Source organism: Molossus molossus, unplaced genomic scaffold, assembly GCF_014108415.1.
Source record: "Molossus molossus isolate mMolMol1 unplaced genomic scaffold, mMolMol1.p scaffold_m16_p_7, whole genome shotgun sequence".
NCBI lineage: Eukaryota > Metazoa > Chordata > Mammalia > Chiroptera > Molossidae > Molossus > Molossus molossus.
Genome location: NW_023425401.1, coordinates 92725051 through 92746201, shown reverse-complemented (window position 1 = coordinate 92746201; position 21151 = coordinate 92725051). Strand labels below are relative to the sequence as shown.

At 51.4% G+C, this 21151-nt stretch overlaps 1 pseudogene; it reads right to left on the bottom strand.

The window, feature by feature from the left end:
• Nucleotides 1-4468: 4468 nt before the first annotated feature.
• Nucleotides 4469-7468, bottom strand: LOC118619699 (annotated as a pseudogene).
• Between the last annotated feature and the right edge of the window lie 13683 nt (nucleotides 7469-21151).

Genomic DNA, 21151 nt, shown 5'->3' with positions numbered 1-21151 from the left:
AAGGCAATCACCACTCCTGCTGAAGGGTCTTGTGTGGTCTTCAGAGACTGGCTAGGAAGCTGCCATGACACAGCACGGAGTTTGGAGTCACAGTGGTGGTGGCCACAGGGAAAGCCACTCTGTCACTTGACCTGTATGACCCAGTGAATCTAATATACTTCTTGAAGTTTCTGAGACTGTCTGGGATACCTCATGGAACTCAATGGTGCCAATCACAATGGCAAGCTCAAGGTTTCTGGAGAAAAGGACATTTCTTTCTTTTTTTTTTTTTTTATCTTCACCCGAGGACACTTTTTCATTCTTTGTTCAGATAGAGCAGGAGGGAGAGAGAGAGAGAAACATCGATGTGAAAGGGACACATCGAGTGGCTGCCACCCGCACGACCAACCAGGGCCGGGGACAAACTGCAACCGAGGTACATGCCCTTAGCGGGAACCAAACCCGGGTCTCTCCGGACCGCAGGCCGACGCTCTAACCGCTGAGCCAAACCGGCCTGGGCAGAAAAGGACATTTCTTTTGACAAGTAATTGTTCTTCTTTTGGAAGCTGCTGTACCAGTTCTTAGTCTATTTGTCACTGGCTGCCTTTCTTGTTCTTTTTTTAATTTTAAATTAATTAATTAATTTAAAAAAAATCCTCACCCGAGGATATTTTTCCATTTATCTTCCAACAGAATGGAAGGGAGGGAGGGAGGGAGGGAGGGAGAGAGAGAGAGAGAGAGAGAGAGAGAAACCTCGATATGAAAGAGCATCGACCACTGCCTCCTGCAGGACCCCGACCAGGGCCGGGACCGAACCGTAATCAAGGTATGTGCCCTCGACCAAAATCGAACCAGCGACTCTTTGGTCCGCAGGCTGACCCTCCAACCACTGAACCAAACTTGTCAGGGCCTTTTCTTGCTCTCCTGCTTGGTTCTGTAACATAGTAGGCTGCTCCCTGAGGCGACCTTCCCAAGCCTCCTGTCGGCTGGGTTCTGGCTGGATTGAGTCAGAGGGAGACACTGTAGGGAGATTGGAAGGCAGGAGGCAGGGAGAAGTCAAGTATTTCTCCTCTTCCCTCTCTGCCTCAAAAGATGTCGCTGACTGCAAATGGGTTTCCTCCATGGCCTCAGCTTCTACTGGGTAATCTTGGGTTCCAGTTACCCCCCCTCCTCTCTGCCCCCTTTATCACAGGGGTAGGAGTGGCTTCCTGTCATTGCTAATCTCTTGCTTGTTTGGCTTCACATCCTTTGTTTGGTTCCCCAAATCTGCTGTCACACATGTTTATTCCCCACACTAAATTCCCTCTATTGAAAGTTCTTTAACTGGTTTCTATTTTCTTGGTTGGATCCTGAACTGATACTTTTTTGGTCTAGGGTAGTCCCTATACGAAGGACCTCAGGAAGGGAGTGTTTAAGACTTACGTGCAATTGGCTGACCCTCCCTGACTATGTCTCCTAGGAGTCCCAGTGTTTCCCAGCCATTAATGTTCATACATGTAACCTGGGGATCTCATTAAAATACAGATTTGAATTTAATAGGTGTGAGATAGGGTCTGAGTATCTGTATTTCTAACAAGCTCCTAAGTGGTGCCAATCCTGCTGGTGCAGATCTGAGTGGCAAGGCACAGAGAATCTAGAACTGCATTAGAGAGGGAAACACTAGCGTCTTTTACCAGCTCCGTGGCAGGAGTCCACCCTTCTGACACATTCATTGCGTGGGGGACAGATGAGGGACGGCAGCTACCTGGCGACAGGTTGACTCGATTCATGTAGCTGCGTGCATCTGACTCCTTTACTGTGACACCTAGAGTTGTGCCAAAGCTTTTATTATTTAAATATATTTTCTTTTTTTATAAACTATTTATTTCCCTTTCATTATATAGTTACGAATACTACACACCTTTTAAATTATGTAAATATACGCCAAATTTAATGTTCGGGGTAGTAAAAGGGGATGTTACAAAATGTGTGTTTTACAAAGAGGCCTTGAGGTGGAAGAGGATTGCGAACCACTGGGTTAGAGGACTTAACACAAGATGTGGGAAAGGGTGGCACCCCCAAAAGTCCTGGACCCGAAGTGGAAGAGTCACTAATTGATAAGACTCTGGGTTGCTTTCCTTTCCCAGGCAGATGCATACACTCTTGATTACCCAAAGAACAGTGTCCTTGTGTCGTTGGTAATGGCATTTTCATTTTTTAATTAAAAAAAAAATTTTTTTCCTTTATTAATTTTAGAGAGAGAGAAAGGGAGGGAATGAGAGAGAGAGAGAAAGAAACATCAATGTGAGAGAGACACATCGATTGGCTGCCTCCCGCACAACCCCGACCGGGGCTGGGGATCAAACCTGCAACCCAGATATGTGCCCTTGACTGGGAATCGAACACATGACCCTTAGGTCCACAGGCTGATGCTCTAACTGCTGAGCAAAACTGGCCAGGGTGAGAATGGGGAGAATTGTTTACATGGCTGCCAAGCTGCCAGGGATATGGGCTCGGGTGGGCATCTGTCAGGCCTCTCAGCGGCCTGGCTCCCGAACACCCTCTCCCTGGGTTGGGGGCATTCCTTGTTTCATGGGTCTCGGCAGCTGGCAGAGTGTCTCCCACCGTAGAAGCTCAGAGTGCTCCCTGCGGCTGGGTGTGGAGCCACATGGGAGGCATACACGCAGCAGAGGCACTTGCCCTGGACTTTGTGTTTTTTTTTTTATCCTCACCCGAGGATATTTTTCCATTTTTTTTGTACAGATAGAATGGGAGGGAGAGAGAGGAAGGGAGAGAGAGAGAGAAACATCAACGTGAAGGGACACATCGAGTGGCTGCCAACCAGGGCCGGGGACAAACTGCAACCGAAGTACGTGCCCTTAGCAGGAACCGAACCCAGGTCTCTCCAGACCGCAGGCCGACGCTCTAACCGCTGAGCCAAACTGGCCAGGGCTGCCCTGGACTTTGAAGACATGATTGCTTGACCCTGAGTAGGGAGGGAAGCCCTTCTTGAGGAGGTGCTATATATAGTTAATCCTCACCCGAGGGTATTTTTCCATTGATTTTTAGATAGGGTAGAAGGGAGGGAAGGAGAGAGAAAGAAACACTGATATGAGAGAGACACATAGATTGTTGGCCTCCCTCACGACCCTGACCGGGGCCAGGGATCGACCCTTGACTGGGACTCAAACCTGAAACCCTTCGGTCCATGGGCCGATGCTCTAACCACTGCCAACCCTGCCAGGGCTGAGTAGGTGATATTCAAGCAAGGCTTTGAAGGCTACGCAGACTTGCAGCAGGTTGGGAGGCTGGAGGAGTGAGCTGTGGTGGATTCGGGGGCGGGCTGGGTGGCAGACATTGCAAGTGTGGCAAAGGTGTAAGTGTGAAGATACTCTAGAATAGGTAAGATGCCATCAATTTTATTCATGGATGTTGGAGTCAAGGGCCCTGAAAAGGGGTCAGAAGACTTGTGTTCAAATATGGCTCTTGCGTTGTTTGACTTGGACAAGTCCCCAACTTTCTGGGCTGAGTTCCCTTACCTGGAAACAGAAACGACTATCCCCAATCTGCTGAACTCACAGAGCTTTTGTAGGTGAAAATAAATGTAAGAATGCATTTATTTATTATTTATTTATTTATTTATTTATTTTTATCCTCACCCGAGGACTTTTTTGCATTGATCTTCAGAAAGAGTTCGGGTGGGGGGGGGTGTAGAGAGAGAGAAACATCGACGTGAGAGAGACACACTGAGTGGTTGCCACCCACAAGACCCCAACTAGGGTCTGAGACAAACTGCAACCGAGGTACGTGCCCTTAGCGGGAACCGAACCCGGGACTCTCTGGTCCGCAGGCCGATGCTCTAACCGCTGAGCCAGACTGGCCAGGGCATGAATGCTTTTAAATGGAAAAGTCCAAATGATGATGAACAATTATGAATAATTAGGCGAGGGGGAGAAATAAAATAGACGAGCCACCACAGGAATGAGAGAGGTTGGAAGAGAATCAACAGTCTGGGGAAGAATTTGTCTGGTCAAAGCCCAATTCCTCCTGAAGTGGGGCCTGGAGAGTCAGGTTGGTTTGGGGGTGATGGGCAGAAGCGTTTACACCTGGACAACTAGCAGGTGTCACAAGGAGCACAGGTCCCCAGCCAGAAAAGGGAAGAAACTTGAGTTTCTCCTCTTCTGGGGCCGGGCTCACCCTGCACCTCCCTGAAGTTCTGGACCAGCCACCTCAACTGCTTTGTGGGGGCTCCAACCTTTCAGTCACTCTCACCACAACTGCTTTATATTTCCCTTCTCTAGCTGGTCAATGTCTTTTTTTATCACATTTTTATTCTTTTATTCTTTTTATTTTTATCTAAAAGGATGGTTTTTAATGGGAACCAGAGGTATAGTTACAATGACATAGTCCGACACGAAAATATCCGTGGGTGGTCAGGAGTTGGAAGGTTACAAAATAATGAGGGTCACACTGGGTATAGAATAAAACCTCCAGACCCTCAGGAGCCAGGTTAATATGGCCTCTCCCTGCGATCCTGTCTGTGGTCCCCCTAGAGTCCATCTTGCCAGGGCCAAAGCCACCTTTGTCCCCAACACCCCAGCCCCGTCGGAAGCCCCCACGGTCCCCACCTCAGCCTCGGTAGCCGACCCCCAATCATAGGCTCCTCTGCCACCAGGACGATCATCTCCATAGCTATCCCTCATATGAGAGCTTTCGGTCCCCACCCCGGGCCATTTGGTTTAGAGGCCTTACACTGGTTGTCTTCATTCCTCCAGGAGAACTTCATGTTCTCACATGCAGGAGTAGGACAGTTCCAGTCCTCTGCTCACTACTGTCCTCCACCGCCACCACCACCACTGGGGAGTCCTCCCTGGCCACTGCCACCACCTCTATAGCCTCCACGGCCCTTGGGGCCTCCATGACCGTTGCCACCACTCCTATTGAAATCTACTCACTAAGTAGCAAATCAGACCATGATAGGATTTCCAGAGAATTCTTTACCATCAAACCAGTCAATAGCTGCTTTAGCAGAAGGTGGGTCATCAAATGATACGCTGCCTCTCCCTTCAGCTTGCCTTTCCCTGTCTGTGTACAGATTAATCATGGGCTGTCCCGCTTTCTTATTTGTCTTAATACCAACCTGCTGGAAGTAGTCAGCCACAGACTCAGGTGTAACATTCTCGCCCAGGTGTTGTCTGAATTATCCTGCTCAGAGTCATGACAGGATCCTTGGTCCCCAGGGCACCACATTTATTGAGCCACCACGGTCAATTCCACCCTCTGCCTCCACGGCCACCTCCACAACCTTTGAGTTCACATCCGCCACTGACACCTCCCCGGCTTCATCCCCCACGGTTTTGCTGGCTTCCCCCATAGCCACCGCCACCGCCACCACGTTGGTCCTGATTGCCATACCCGCTGCCACTGCCGCCACCACTCATGGGGGCCGACCTTGGCCATGGGTACCTCCACCACCCCCTCCGCCAAATCCACTGCTCCTGTCCTACTGGTCCTGCTGTCCATGGCCCTGAGGAGGGTTACAGGCGCTTTGCTGCTGCCCATAGCTGGGCTGCTGTCCACCAGCCACACCACTCACCAGAGCCCCTCCCGGGCTGCCCACTGTTGCTGCTCCGAGAACTGCAGCTAGGAGCTGGCTGCGGGCCAGAGCCGGTCGGACTGCTGCCCCTGCCGCTGCCCCTGCCGCTGCCCCTGCCCCTGCCGCTGCCCCTGCCCCTGCCGCTGCCCCTGCCGCTGCCCCTGCCCCTGCCGCTGCCCCTGCCCCTGCCGCTGCCCCTGCCCCTGCCGCTGCCCCTGCCGCTGCCCCTGCCCCTGCCCCTGCCGCTGCCCCTGCCCCTGCCGCTGCCGCTGCCCCTGCCCCTGCCGCTGCCCCTGCCCCTGCCCCTGCCGCTGCCCCTGCCCCTGCCGCTGCCCCTGCCCCTGCCCCTGCCGCTGCCCCTGCCGCTGCCCCTGCCGCTGCCGCTGCCCCTGCCGCTGCCCCTGCCGCTGCCCTGTCCTGCCGCTGCCCCTGCCCCTGCCCTGCCGCGCCCATGCCCCTGGCCCCTGCGCTGCCCCTGCCCCTGCCGCTTTGCCCAGTGCCCCTTGCCCCTGCCGCTGCCATCTGTCCTGCCGCTGGCCCCTGCCCTGCCCCTGCGCTTGCCCTTCCCTGCCGCTGCCCCGCCCATGCCCCTGCGCGCCGCTGCCCCTTTGCGCTGACCCCTGCCCCTGCCCGCTGCCCCGCCCCTGCCCCTGACGCGCGCTGCCCCGTCCTGCCGTGCCCCTGCCCCTGCCCCTGCCGCTGACGTGCCCCTGCCGCTGCCCCTGCCCCTGCCCCTGCCATCCTGCCGCTGCCCCTGCCCTGCCGCTGCCCTGCCCCTGACCCTTGCCGTTGCTGCCGCTGCCCTGCCGCTGCCGATCTGCCCTGCCCCTGCCCCTGCCCCTGCCCCTGCCCCTGCCCCTGCCCCTGCCGCTGCCCCTGCCGCTGCCCCTGCCCCTGCCGCTGCCACCGCCGCTGCCACCGCGCCAGCTGAGCTTGCCCCTGGGCCGTAACCCTCCGACTGTCCACGGGAACATGCTCCGGCCGTGGCCTGAAGCGTCCCCTGACGGGCTGCAGCCACCATAGCGCTGCTGCCCCAGGGCTGACTGCTCCCCGGGACTCGCCCTGCCGGGCTGGGTGCGCATGCCCGGAGCTTGGGGCGGCTTGTTGGCTGTAATGCGCGAGCCCAGTCGGCGCATGCGCACACAGGCTCTCACGCACCGACTCCCAGCACCGAGCACGACGCCTCGAGCACTGCACGTTGTGATTCTGAATTTTCATTCCAGAAAGTAGCTCCAACCCTATTTGTGGGGAGCTTTGCCAGCTCCCCGATTTCCTTCATGGAGAGCGTGATGTATGGGAGTCAATGGCCCGTGGGTCTCGTGCTAGAGGCTTCTTCTCAACACTGTTCGTGTAAATATTGCCACTCGGATGGTCCTCAGAGCCCTCGCAGCCAAGCCTCCGACCTCCCCGTTACCTGGGCTCAAATTCAGCCGTCAGACTGACACCTTCCTGTTTGCGTCCCAGACCATCCGGATAAAGCAGGGGGACTTTGGGTATTCACAAGTTACATAGTCAGGGTGTGACTATTTGCAGCAACTCCAAAGTCTGTGACCTCCAGCCACTGGAATGGGGTCACCACCCACGAAGCAGGGTTGTTGTCAGGGATACACAAGAAGGTGCTGCAAAGCCCCATAGGAATCTAAACCGCAGCATTTACTATGGGAGCCCAGATAGCCTGCAGCCTGCAGCCCCTTCAGCCCAGTGAGTGATGCCCTTAAAACCCAGATGCCAGGAAGCCTGCAAAAGCACGCCCCTTATTCGACAAGGTGCCCTTCTCCTCTCTGTAATGTCTGCAGTGTCCCTCTCCTTCCTAGTCGTTCAGAGGCCCACCTTCACTCGGGCTCTGGCAGCTACTCCTCCCATTCCCCGTTCTGCTCCTCTGCACAGGGCGACCAGGGCCTCCAAAACCTCCATCGTGCGGATCCTCAAACACATCTGGCTACACCCTTCTCAGACCCTTGGGAGTAAGCCTTGCCCTGCAGATTGGACTCGGCCTGGCCCTCTGCACCCTCCCAGCCAGGCCTACAGGCCTTTCTCCAGCCTCCTCTTCCATTCCAACTTTTTCCTTCCCACTGCTGCCTCTCCTGCTCCAGCCAAGCATCCGTGTCCTGACTCCATGATTGAAGAACCAGCCGGTGTCACATGCTCTGTCGTTTTGGTCTGTGTTGCCATCATCCTGTGTCATCATATTGGTACTCTGGCTAACATTCCAAACTGCAAATAGTCAGCTAAGAAAAGAAAGGCCATAATGTGCTGAAAACAACTGCTGATTCAAGTTGCGTAAGTTCTTTGTACAGGGAAGGGAAAAAGAGAGGACAGGAACCTGCTGGCACGAGGTGCCCTGGGGCTGAAAGGCTGCCTGCTCATCCCATGATGGCCTGGGGAACCTTGGAGGCAGCAGGCATGCTCCTGGGCCTTGTCCCCAGCCGAGTCATCCCTGCCGAGTCTGCCGATACTCATCAGGAGATTCAACTTCACATGAAGGGTTTCACACCCTGTGGCTGGGACAAGTTCTGGAGCGAATGCGTACTCCCCAGAGCTTTGGTAGATTCAAGCAGGCACTGATGTGAGAGGGAAAGGAAACAGGAAGCGAGGTCAAGGTCATAACCTCAATCGAGTCCTGGGCCAGGCCTCTCCCTGAACCAAGACTGGCCTTTGGGCTTGAGGGGAGCTGGTGAAAGGGCAGCAGCTAGAGAGAGGAGAGCCCTGATGCAAGAGGAAGGTGGGGAGCGGAAGGCTGCGTGGGTGACAAGGAGGATGTTTTTCTGTAAGTGGAAGAGGGGGGCTTCTATGGGAGTGCTAAGCCTGGCCCCCCTCCTTTTCCCTCTTTCCTGTGTTTTATTTTTTTATTTGAAAAGCAGCACTTCTTTTTTTTTCTTTTTCCCTTTCTTGATTTTAGAGAGAGAGGAAGTGAGAGGGGAAGAGAGGTAGAAACATCGATGAGAGAGAACATCGATTGGCCGCCTCCTGCATGCCCCCCACTGGGGATCTGGCCCACAACCTGGGCATGTGTCCTGACCAGGAATCGAACCGGGGACCTCTTGGTGCATGGGTCGATGCTCAACCACTGAGCCACACCGGCCTGACCTCTTTCCTGTGTTTTAAAATGAACCCAGGATTTTGTGATTATTCCAGTATGGTGAGGCCACAGGTCAGGAGACGACTGCCACTGGGAGAAGTTTGCTACTCATGGTTCCCAAGAGGAGAGGGCACATCACGCATGCGGGCTCTCCCAGGGAGGCACCGGGTCTGTCAGGCGCGAGGGGAAAGCATACGCCGGAGCCTTGATTATGGTTTTTGTGGGAAGGTCGGGTGAGGCGGGCTTAGGATGGTTTGGGTCATTTCAGTGGGCTATGGCTATAGCGTGGTCCGCAGTTGTCCGGTACCTGGCCCTGGGGTGACTTAGGGAAGGGGAACAGAATCGCGCCTGCAATAACCTGAGAGAAGGAGGTGAATGGTGTGGGCACTGGCCAGTTTACATATCACAGGTGTGCTCACAGGCAAGATGGTTGCTAGCTCCAGAAATGAGCTAACCTCGGAGGGGCAGTCCCTCCCAGGGTCTGCAATCCCCCAAGATGTCAAAACATCATAAAATACAGAAAATAAAAAGCAGAATGTCAGCCCTGGCCAGTGTGGCTCAGTGGATAGAACATCAGCTCGTGCACCGAAGGGTTGCGGGTTTGATTCTTAGTCAAGGGCATGTGCCTGGGTTGCAGGTTAGATTTTGGCCCCGGTTGGGGCACATGCAGGAGGCAACCAATTGTTTTGTTTGTTTGTTTTTTTTATCCTCACCCGAGGACATTTTTCCATTTTTTGTTCAGGTAGAGTGGGAGGGAGAGAGAAGAACAGAGAGAGAGAGAAACATCGATGTGAAAGGAACACATCAAGTGGCTGCCACCCGCACAACCCAACCAGGGCCGGGGACAAACTGCAACCGAGGTACGTGCCCTTAGCGGGAACCGAACCCGGGTCTCTCAGGACCGCAGGCCAACGCTCTAACCGCTGAGCCAAACCGGCCAGGGCAGGAGGCAACCAATTGATATGTCTCTCTCACATCGGTGTTTCTCTCTCTTCCCCTCTCCCACTCCCTCTAAAAATCAGTGGAAAAAGTGTCCTCTGGTGAGGATTAACAACAACAACAAAAGCAGAATGTCAGAATGTGCCAACGCAACAGTAAGTCTTTTCTGGGGCTGTAACCTGTCCATGAACCCCACCCAAGGAGGTGGGACAGGAGAGCCAAACAGTGATGTGAAAGCAGGGTCCCCCAGGTCCCCTCAACACTCAGTGTTCAGCTGGTGGAAGCTCACCCTCCTCTTCTCCCAAAGGGGCAAAGGACAGGGTGGAGTAGAGTCTGGGCTTGAACTTCACTCGGTCGGTTACTGCTGTGCAGCCATGGGTAAGTTACTTCACCCCTCTGAGCCGAGAGATCGTTGGGAGAATTAAACGAATCTGTTTTCGGAAGCGCGTCTATTTCGGCGCCTCTGTGAGCTGCATAACTCCTGCTTCAGAGACTCCTCCCGAACCCGCGACAACGCGGATTTCCTGAGCCGCCCAGACCTTCGTGTGGCTAGTGCCTGGGCGATGACGCTCAGCTAATTGTACAGAGATGGCAAGGCCAAGAGAAGCGACTGTCTTAAGGAGATTTCAGGGAGCAGTGGGGAGACTCTGGGGCAATGCGGAATCATACCAGGCAGACGGAAACCTGTGCCATTCTGTGGGAAGCCTGGCTAGGCTGGGAGGGCCTCCGTCACTTAATGCCTGCAAGTGGGCTCCGGGGCCCCCAGGACACAAATACCGGCCCCAGGGCGTGAGAAGTTCCTTCTGGTGCCACGCACAGAGGGCTGGCACCCTTCAGCTGGGTCAGACCTGTTGTTGCCCCACACTAAGTTAGAGTTGTTCAGTAAACACATTGGCAAAGACACTATTTTCAGCTCTGTCAGGCCCAAGATGAGAAATCAGTTCACATCCTCAGAGGAAAATAGAAATGTCATATCCTTTTCAAGCCCCTCGTAGTGCCTGTGCATTCCAGACTGTGGATCATTTACTGATTTATTTATTTAAGAAGGAACACTTTTAAAAGCAAACTTATTTTTCCTGGTCATCTTTTATCTACATATTCCATGAAGGCTAAAAATCTCGAGTTCGTGTCCTTTAATACTCACTCCTTCATCCTGCCTACTCCCGACACAAAGATATCTTTGTATAATTTCTGATGACAGAGCAACATTTCACTGATGTGACTTCACAGGGCCCTGCAGCCAGAGCTCCCTGTCACCGTCTCAGCCAGTGCTGTGATGGTGGGAGCCCAGAGCTCAGACCCCGGGTACCCCTGTTCGCTGAAATGCCTGACTCATCCTACCCAGGCTTTCTTGAAGACAGTGAAGTGAAATTAAACCCTCCCACACGCCTGTAAAAATGTATACTCTAAATTCCAGTTGTCGTAGTAACATCTTCACGCTGCCCTGGTGCCTCTATGTACCTTGGTGTGGATGGACCATCAGTTACCATGAGAACAAGAGTGGTTTTAAACACGGTGAATTTTGTGGTACTTATCTTTGTGTGTTGTGGAAAACAACACCCACGTCTGCAGGGACAGCATCAGAAAAACTCGGGAAATTTAACAACGGAGTGTGAAGTCTTCAGCCAGCGGAGCCTAGAAAACACTAGACTTTCACTTGATTTGTTCTCTGAATTTTATTTTGAAGAAAAGGTGTATTTAAAAAAGAGATTAACTTGCTTTATTAATTGTTACTTTAAAAAAATATGTTTTTATTGATTTGAGAGAGAAACATCAATGAAAGAGAAACATAGATCTGCTGCCTCCTGCATGCCCCATACTGGGAGTCGAACCTGCAACCCAGACACATGCCCTGACTGGGAATCGAACCAGCGACCTCTGTGTGTTAAACCAACTGAGCCATACCAGCCAGGGCTTAATTGTCACTTAAGTAAATTAGTTTTTGTTGTTGTTTTGTTTTGTTTTAATCCTCTCCCAAGGACATTTCATCTTCAGATAGAGCAGGAGGGAAGGAGAAGGGAAGAGAGAGAGAGAAACATGGATATGAGAGAGACACATTTACTGGTTGCCACCCACACGACCCCAACTAGGGCTGGGGATGAACTGCAATCAAGGTACATGCCCTTAGCAGGAACCGAACTCGGGAGTCTCTGGTCCTCGGGCCGATGTTCTAACCACTGAGCAAACCGGCCAGGGCAAGTAAATTAGTTTTAAATGCATAGTCTTACCTTCAGCCTTAAAGACACAAAGTCATTTCCTAAGCTATGCTTTGCTCTGCTCCCCCAGCCCCACCTGGTGACCCACTGGTGACAGAGCAGTGCCAATTGATGAGACAGTCCCTGTATTTCAGGCCCAAGGTCTCTGCATTTATTCTCTGAATGTTGGCAAAATGTAAGCTCTTTGAGTTCAAGGACATAACACATGCTTCTTCAGAATGTTCTGCATGATCCTGTTTGTTAATTGATTTGACTTTAAGCTTTCCATTTGGATGTACAGAATTAAATTTCAGCGGAGAATTCTAAATAGTTAATTTCAGAGGCTTTGTGTGTGGGAACAAACTGGAAGGTTGGAAGAAACCAACCCCACAGTCTAAACAGCAGGCTGTTAATGACACATTCTTTCATTAGTTCTGCTGATATAACTAATATCTTCTGTGCACTTACCGTGCGCTAGGCGCTGGGGTAGACACGTGACATGTATTATCTCATTTAATCCTCACAGTACAGCGCACACAGCCTGGCTGTTCGGCAGCAACGGGCTGCCCTTGTCACCTTGGTGGGTGGGCTCCTGGAGGCTGCCTTCAGCAGTGTGGATGGAGCTCAGCAACCTCAAGAAAAACAGAAGCCCACAGCTGCACCCGCCTGGCAGCGGACTGCCAAAGAGGCCAAAGATGAAAGAGACCAAGTGAAGAAGGGACCAAGTGGCGCTGGGCGATTCAACCAGCACAGCCAACGGCTGGACCTGAATGTGTGCGTGGACACTGTTGTGTATAGCTCTCCTGGTGACCCATTTGTGGTCTATGACTATGCCCAGTACAACGGTGACTGGTGCTCCAGAAACCAGGGAGCAGGAGGCCCGTGAAGACGAAGTTTGAGGGACAGCAGCGGGGCAGCAGCCTGAAGCTCGTGGGGTGGTGGGAGGCAGTGGACCTTCGCTGCACCGCCGCCCCGCCCTGCACGCTCCCCTTGAGCGTACATAAGGTTGAAATAACTGGGGAAGACAGTTCACATAGTAACAGGTCACATAGCAAACAGCAGGTAGGAAGGGCAGACTCCGAACCAGGGAAGGAACCAAGGCCAGCGGAGGTAGTGGAGGGTCAGGGGCCGGTGGTCTGGTGGCACGTGGTGTGGCTCAGAAGCCTGGAGGGCAATTTATGCAAGAGGATGGAGAGACGACTGTTCTCTCCACATCACAAGGAAAAGCTGAGAAATAAGGCTGTGTGCAGAGGGAGGGGCCCGGCTGAGGGCGGAGTGCTGAGGGGGCCTGTTCTGTGAGACAGTCCCCTCATCTCGTCCTCCCCCGTCCACGCGGAGTGAGGCAGCCGCATGGGAGGTCGCCCTGCACGGCTGCCCTCCCCGCGCCTCTGCTGAGCCCTGGCACCAAGAGCGAAATGCTTGACTGACTGATTTGTATTTTTTTATTATGGTGAAATATAAATAATATACAACTTACCATTTTAAGTGTACAATTTTGTGGCATTAAGTACATTCATTACATATGAATATAAATATAATAAATTAAATATAAATATAAATATGAAATTTACCATTTTTACCATTTTCAGTGTACAGTTTCGAGGCATTAAGTACATTCACAACTACCCATTTAGAACTTTTTCATCATCCCAAATAGACTCTCTGTACCCATTAAACAATAACTTCCCAGTTCACTCTCTCCTTGGCCCCTGGTAACCACTATTCTACGTGCTGTCTCCATGAATTTACCTATTCTGGATAACTTATGTGAATGAATCATATAATATTAGCCCTTTTATGTCTGGCTTATTTCATTTAGCATAATGTTTTAAAGGTTCATCCCTCTTGTAGCATGTGTTAGAATTTCCTTCCTTTTCTAGGCTGAGTAATATTCTATTGTGTGTATAGACAATGTGTTTATACATTCACCTGTTGATGGACACGGGTTGTTTCCACCTTCTGGCTGTACACTGGTGTACAAGGATCTGTCTGGCTCCCTGCTGTCACTTCTCTTGGGTCTATACCTAGAAGTGGAATTGCTGGATCATATAGTTCTGTTTAACTTTGTGAGGGACTGCCAAACTCTTTTCCACAGTGGCTGCACTTCGCCTTGAGCTATTTAAATGAAAAACAGATCTATTCCAAAAGTCTCACGTCAGTTTGGCCTGGAAGGATGTTCTAATGTCCAGATTTCAAGAGGCAAGAGCTTCAGAGCTGAGAAATATTGGGTGCCCCTTCTTAGCCACAGGTGCAATGGTGAACTGGTGGCAACCAGAAGAGGGTGAGCAAGAGGGTTCATGTCAAGGAAAAAGTATCTGAAGGGCCTGGGCTGTTTGGCCTGGACAAGAACAGGTGTTCCTCTGCACAAAGAATTGTCTCTAGAATCCTCATCACAAGAGAAACAAAATTTGTCATTATGAATGGGAACAGATGTTAACTAGACTTCCTGTGGTGATCATTTTGCAGAATATCACATCATATTGTTTACCTAAAACTAATATAATATTATATGTCAACTATACCTCAACAACAATAATAAAAGGATGGTCTCCAAGGGTATGAAAGGCTGTCATGAGGCACAGTGGACAGACCTTTCTGTGGTCCTGAGGACAGAAAGGGGAGGGCTGGGCGAAATCACCAGGAGACCAGTCTTGGTCAAATGCTGCTTCCAGTGCTGGAGGTAGGGAGGTGGGCAGGCACCAGACCACGCAGTGCTTGTGGGCCATGGCGGGAAGTTTGATTTTATCCCAAGAGCAACAGTTCGCTCTGGGAATGTTTGAGGCAGAAGAGCAGTGTGATCACATGCATTTGAGTGTGGTAAGGAATGGCAAGTGAGGAGAAAATCAATCTCAAGTTGGCTCTGACCCTCACCACCAAGCACGATGCACCCAGTAGTGCATGGCTGCCCAGCCTTAGAGAGTATCTGGCCACTGCATGACCCTGCTCCAAGCAGGTGGACTCTGGGCTCTCACTGCAGCTCAGGGGTACCCTCCCACCACCAGGGGGAGACACAGAGGCGTTAGGCTCAGCCTGTTGGGGGTGCACAGACCGCATTCTGACAGCAAGAGGTTTGGTTTGTGCACCAGGGGAAGCCCCTCATTCCTCCCTTCTACCTTGACTCTCATCTCTTTTGTAGAGGAGACTGAGACACGGAGGAGCCCTTGGCCAGCAGATCACGGCCTGTTCCCATCCCCTCTTCCTCCCTGACATCTCCGCGGCACGCAGCCCCGCGGACTTCCCTTTCCCCCCAGGTTTCCTCGCCCTCTCCTCTTCCATCCGCGATAGTTCCACTTCTTCCTTCTGCTCTAAACGAAAGGATTGTTCCGGAGATTGCGAACTGGGTGCTCCTTTCTTATCTCTCCACAGTGCACTGTCCTGACCAGCTCTTGGTTCCAACCACGAGCTTGCACTGAACACGTCCGAACCTACCTCCCTGGCCGGCATCTCCCTCTGAGCCCTGGTCCCAGATTCCCCGGTGCCCGAAGGACACGAGCTTTCCGTGGCCACCCCCGTCTTCCAGGGAGAAGTCTGGTCTCCTGGCTCGTGGAGCAGCCGGGCGCCCGACCCGGGTGCAATCGAGCGGGTGGGATGGAGGAGGGAGTGCACAGAGCACGGCCAAGGTGGGCAGCGGGGGAGAACCCTCGGGCAGGACGAGCGGCAGAAACAGGTGTCGCGGAAATAGGAGGAGAGCCGGGAGGGAAGGTGGCCGCGAGGCCAGCACAGAGGGGGTCTTGAGAAGGGTGTGGGCGCAAACAGGGCGTGGTGTGAGCAATTACCAAATTCCATTCATTTGAAGACACTTCTTTTTTTCACATTTGAACACGATATGTGATACACCTGATGGTATTGGTGGTGGGTTTTTTCTCCTCTTTCTTAGTGGTACCTATGGATTAGGTTTTTGCCACATTTGTTCACTATCTATGATTATATATGTATGTAAGAAATATATATGAGCATGTATATATATCTGTTTCTATGTATATATACATATATGTATTTGTATTATATATGTATATAATATATTCATGTATTATTTATGGATATATTTATATACAGATCGTGTGCATATGCAAATGTGACAAGATGTTAGTTAGCTCCTGAACCTGGACCAATGGTTCTTAACTGGGGGCAATTTTTGTCCCCCAGGGGACATTTGGTGATGTCTGGAGACATTTTTGGTGGTCTCAGTTGAAGGGATGCTACCAGCATATAGAGGGCAGAGGTCAGGCCTGCTGCTGAACATCCCACAATGCACAGGACAGGCTCCCACAACAATGAATCATCCAGCCCCAAATGTCATAATAGTGCTGCAGCCAAGGACCTTGGTCTGGGTAAAGGGTCTGGGAGTCACTGTACTTTCTTTCAACCTCTCTACAGGCGTGAAATCTTAAATATAAAGTAGGTATAAAAAAAAAAAGTGAGGAGCCCTGGCCAGTTTGGCTCAGCGGTTAGAGCATCGGCCTGCGGTCCAGAGAGACCCGGGTTCGGTTCCCGCTAAGGGCACAGACCTTGGTTGCGGTTTGTCCCCAGCCCTGGTTGGTCGTGCGGGAGGCAGCCACTCGATGTGTCCCTTTCACATTGATGTCTCTCTCTCTCTCTTCCTCTCTCTCCCTCCCACTCTATCTGAACAAAAAATGGAAAAATGTCCCCAGGTGAGGATAAAAAAAAAAAAATGAGGAAAAATATGTGTGACAGAAAAGAGTGTAAGCAAGTCCTTTCCAGGATCTTGCTTATAAAAGGAGGCCTTACAGCTCGAGGGAAAGACAGCAAACATCCTATCAATCACACTGACACCCCCTGATGAAGAGTCATCCTGGTGTCCATGCTTCATAATTCCCCACCTGTAATAACTGTATCGCCCCTCGGGCACGGCGAGTGGACCAGGGGAGACTCACCCTGCCGGCTCGTCCACCAGCTGCGACCACAGAGCCTGGTCCCTGGTAAGACAAGGCTCAGATTCTCTCTCCTGTGAAGACCAGAGAACAAGGCACGTAGGAAGCTGACACTCAAAGGAAGCAGAGCCAGGGCCACAGGGGTCACGACAAGCTGAAGTTGTGAAAAGCAGAAACTAGGGAAAGCAGAACCTAGGAGCAGAGAGAAGACTGGCAGAATCAGTGGGCTCGCTGCAGTGGGCACAGGAGTGAAGAATCACTGTTGATTCTCTGGCACCATCTTGGGTCCTGGCCCCAAGGGGTCTGGTTGGGCCCATGAGGTCCTCATCTCATGTCCCCACCTTGTTCACTCCTGTTGACTGGCCACGCTCCCTCCTGCCTTTGCACACGCTCTGCCCCTGCCTAGTTCAGTCCCAGTCAATGCCTTGCAGATGCAGGTCCAGGTTTTGTGGGGCCTAAAGCTTGGGGGCTCTCTCTAAGAAAACAACAGCAAGGCCCTGGCCGGTTTTCTCAGTGGTTAGAGCGTCGGCCTTCAGACCAGTGAGTCGCAGGTTCAATTCTGGTCAAGGGCACGTACCTCAGTTGGGGTTAATCCCTGGCCCTGGTTGGGTTGTGCGGGAGGCAACCAGTTGATGTGGCTCTATCACATCGATGTTTCTGTTTGTCTGTCTCTCTCTCTCCCTCCCACTCTATCTGATGATAAACAGAAAAATATCTTCAGGTGAGGAATAAAAAAAAGAAAGAAAGAAAACAACAGCAAGAGCACAAACTCAGTAGAGCTTCTTTAGCTCATGGGGAATGCATCCAGATGTCCACTTCCCTTCAGGCCTGGACTCCAGCATCACTTCCTTGGTAACATCTACTTGTCCTCTCCCCGCCCCAGGGAGGCCAAATCCCTCCAGGTCTAATTCTGTGCAGTCCAAAACAACAGCCACTGGCTACACGTGGCTATTTAAATTAAAATGAATTGTAATTTAATCGAATAAAATATTCAGCCCTGGCCCGTTTGGCTCAGGAGTTAGAGCATTGGCCCCCCAGACCGAAGGGTTGAAGGTTCGATTTCTGGTCAAGAGCATGTACCTGGGTTGCTGGTTGGATTCCTGGCCCCAGTTGGGGTCGTGCAGGAGGCAAACAACTGATGTGTCTCTCTCACATTGATGTCTGTCTGTCTGTCTGTCTGTCTCTCCCTCCCTCCCTCCCTTCCACTTTATCTAAAAATCAATGGAAAAGCCTGGCCGGTTTTGCTCAGCGGTTAGAGCGTCGGCCTGCGGACCAATGAGTCACGGGTTCAATTCCAGTCAGGGGCATGTACCTCGGTTGTGGTTCGTCCCAGGCCCTGGTCGGAGTCGTGCAGCTAGTCGATGTGTCTCTCTTACATTGATGTCTCTCTCTCTCTCTCCCTCTCTCCCTCTCTCCCTCTCTTCCTCTCTCCCCCTCCCATTCTAGCTGAACAAAAATGGGAAAACGTCCTTGGGCGAGGATTAAATTAAAAATAAATAAATAAGTAATGAATAAGTAAATAAATAAGTACATAAATAAGTACATAAATAAGCATCAATGGAAGAACAGCCTTGGCTGAGGATTAACAGCAGCAGCCATATGTATTTATATCTACATAGGCAGTCCTTCAGTCTTCACTAGCGCATGTGGTTTGTGGCTGTGTTGGACAGCACAACTACAGAACATTTTTATGGCTGCAGAAAGTTCTACTGGATAGTTGCTAGTATATACTGTCATATCACTAACTAGTGACCCCCTCCCCCCGGCCGTCTCATTGCTGTCACCCCGGTGCCTGGCACACACAGGCCCTCGATCACATGCGATGAATGAATGACTGTGCCGTTCTTATTGCTCCACACATCTCCTTTCAAACCTGCCCGACTTCAGCGAGCCCCACCCATGCTTTTTAAGCAGGGAGAGCCTCCCTCTTGCAGGCTGTGGGAAGAAGCTGGTGCAGGGAGCTCGAAAGTGCAGGAGAAAGATTTGCCTTAGAACAAAGATTCACACTCCCATATATGGGGATGTATTCATATCGTCATGTAGAAAAAGCCCAAGAATACAACAAATATGTCAAGATATCAGAGCTTCTCTCCAGATGGGTTCATTGGGGTATATACTCTAACTGACCTTTGATGTTTGCTTTTCCCGAGTGTTCCTTGGGTACACAATTAAAGGGACAATTAATGAAGTAGACTCTATGCCCTGAAATGAGAGGGAAGAACTACGGACACCAGAGGAAGTCAGTGAGTCTGAAATGCGCAGTCTTCCCTGAGGACCACGTGAGGATGGACGGGGTGGAAAGTTGAGGGGACCTGTTGGATCCTGAGAGCCTCAGATTTCCCTGTGAAGGGAAGAGGGTGGGAGGAGTTGGAGAAGGACTGGGATTGAGGGCCCTGTGCTCCAGATGGAGGGGCTGGAAACAAAGAATTCAAACAAGGATGGAGAAAAGGTCACTATCCTGGGAACCAGGAAGTCACTGGCGACTTGAGAAAAGTTTTAGTTAAATTCTAACAAGGGATTTGGGATGACTTAGAGAAAGGCTTGATTGTGTATTCAGAAAATATGACAAAAAGGAAAGAAACGAAAAAGAGGAGAGGACTAGAAGGGGAGCGGAATGGAGCGGCAGGGCCCTGCCTTCACTTCTCAGGACTGAGGGCACCTCGGGTGTTTGGAGGTGGCAGAGGGGTGTGGAGCAAGGACGGAAAACTTTGTCCCCTCTGGCACAGGGGCATTTAACAAACGGCTGCGGAGTGACTCAAATTACAGCCAGATCTCACCTGAAGTGAGAGCTCGAATGTAAAATTACCTGTTTGGAATGTCAAGGATACGGAAGTGTTCAGAGAGAAAATGGCACATACGTGATTTGCTTTAAAATGCTAAATAAATATGGGGGGTGGAGATGAACAAGGCTAAATGTGAGAAGGTGTTGGAGCTGGGGTTTGTTGCACTCCTTTCTACTCTTGTGAGTTTGGAAATATTTATAATAAGTACATTTTCAAGTGTAAAATAAAATGAAGATATTCAGCTCTCAGCTCTTTAAGTTCCACTGACTTGTTTCTCTTGGCTTTCTTGGTTATGGCCTCACACTCCCTGGGGCGGTGGAGGCCTGGCGACAGCTTTGTGTCACCGTCTGTGCTCGCAGAGGGAGCCTGCATGCTGAGCACAGTCTCTGGCTTAAGTCTTGGTGGTCAGCTCCAGGCTGGAGGCTTGAAGGTGCATGATCAGGGATGGTCACTATGATGAAATGTTCCTTGTGAACTTTGCAGGGCCGGGGGAAAGGACAAAGGAAGAATCTTCTACAGAGAGGAGGCTTCAGTGAGAAATTGGTTCTGTTTTGAACTCTTCCTGTGTCCTTGCAGAAGAGGGACCAGACTCCAAATCAAAAACGTGTGCATAGGGACACGGGGAGATCAAGTCACCTTCTGAAGCTGAGGTCCAGGGAGGGTGGGTAAAGGGTGATGGTGGCTGGAACTTCAGCCAGATGCTGCAGCTCTTCCCCTGCAGGAGGGTGGACGCCTGGGTGTGAAGCCCCCACTTTGGTTGCAGCTCCTAATTTACCTGCCCCAGGCAGCCGGCTGTAGGGGTTTGCCCAGGACCTGATCCCTCTGCCTCATCTTTTTTGGGGCACTGGCCCTCACCTCCTTTATCTCCCAATCATGGGGTACCTTTGCTACCTCTCATCAGCTTATTAAATCGAGATATAACTCACATACCATAAAATTCGCTCTGTCAAAGTGCATAGTTCAGTGGTTTTAGTATATTCCCAAGGTTGTGTAACCATCACCACTGCCTGATTCCATAACACTTTGACCACCCCACAGAGGAACCCCTTCCTACCCATTAGCCACTTTCTATTTCCTCCTGCCCCAGCCCTGGCAACCACTAATTTACTTTCTGTGTCCATGGACTTGCGTATTTGGGACATTCAATGTGAATGAAATTATAAAAGACGTGGCCTTGCAGCTGGCTGAGTGGATGCACCTAGCACAGTGTACGTCCTAGGTATACCTTGGGCACACACCTAGAGGCGGAATTGCTGGGTAGACAGTAACTCTCCTTAGAACATTCTGAGGCCCTGCCAAGCTTTTCCACAGCGGCTGCGTCATTTTACATTCCTACCGGAACCCACGGGGGTCGCACATTCTCTGCGTCCTTGGCAACACTTGCTATTGCTTCTCTTTTGGATGATATGTCACTTCCAGTCTAAAAAACGTCCACTATTCACATGCTACTGCCAAATGTTTCTTCCTCCTCAGTGGACATGTTGCCTATTGTAGTCACCTTCCCTCCCCCTCCCACCTTCCCCCTCGGTGCGCCCTCCCAGCAGGCCTCACTCCTCACAGGCTCCCGCTGACTCCTCAGCCGCAGGAAGATACGCTCTTGGGTTGAGGGGAAATAGTAACAGCAAAGTTCAAGGATCATTTTATCATCAGATGCCCTCCAGACGGTCCTGCTCAGGCCTCTTCAATCACCTGCACAAGCTGTGTGACGT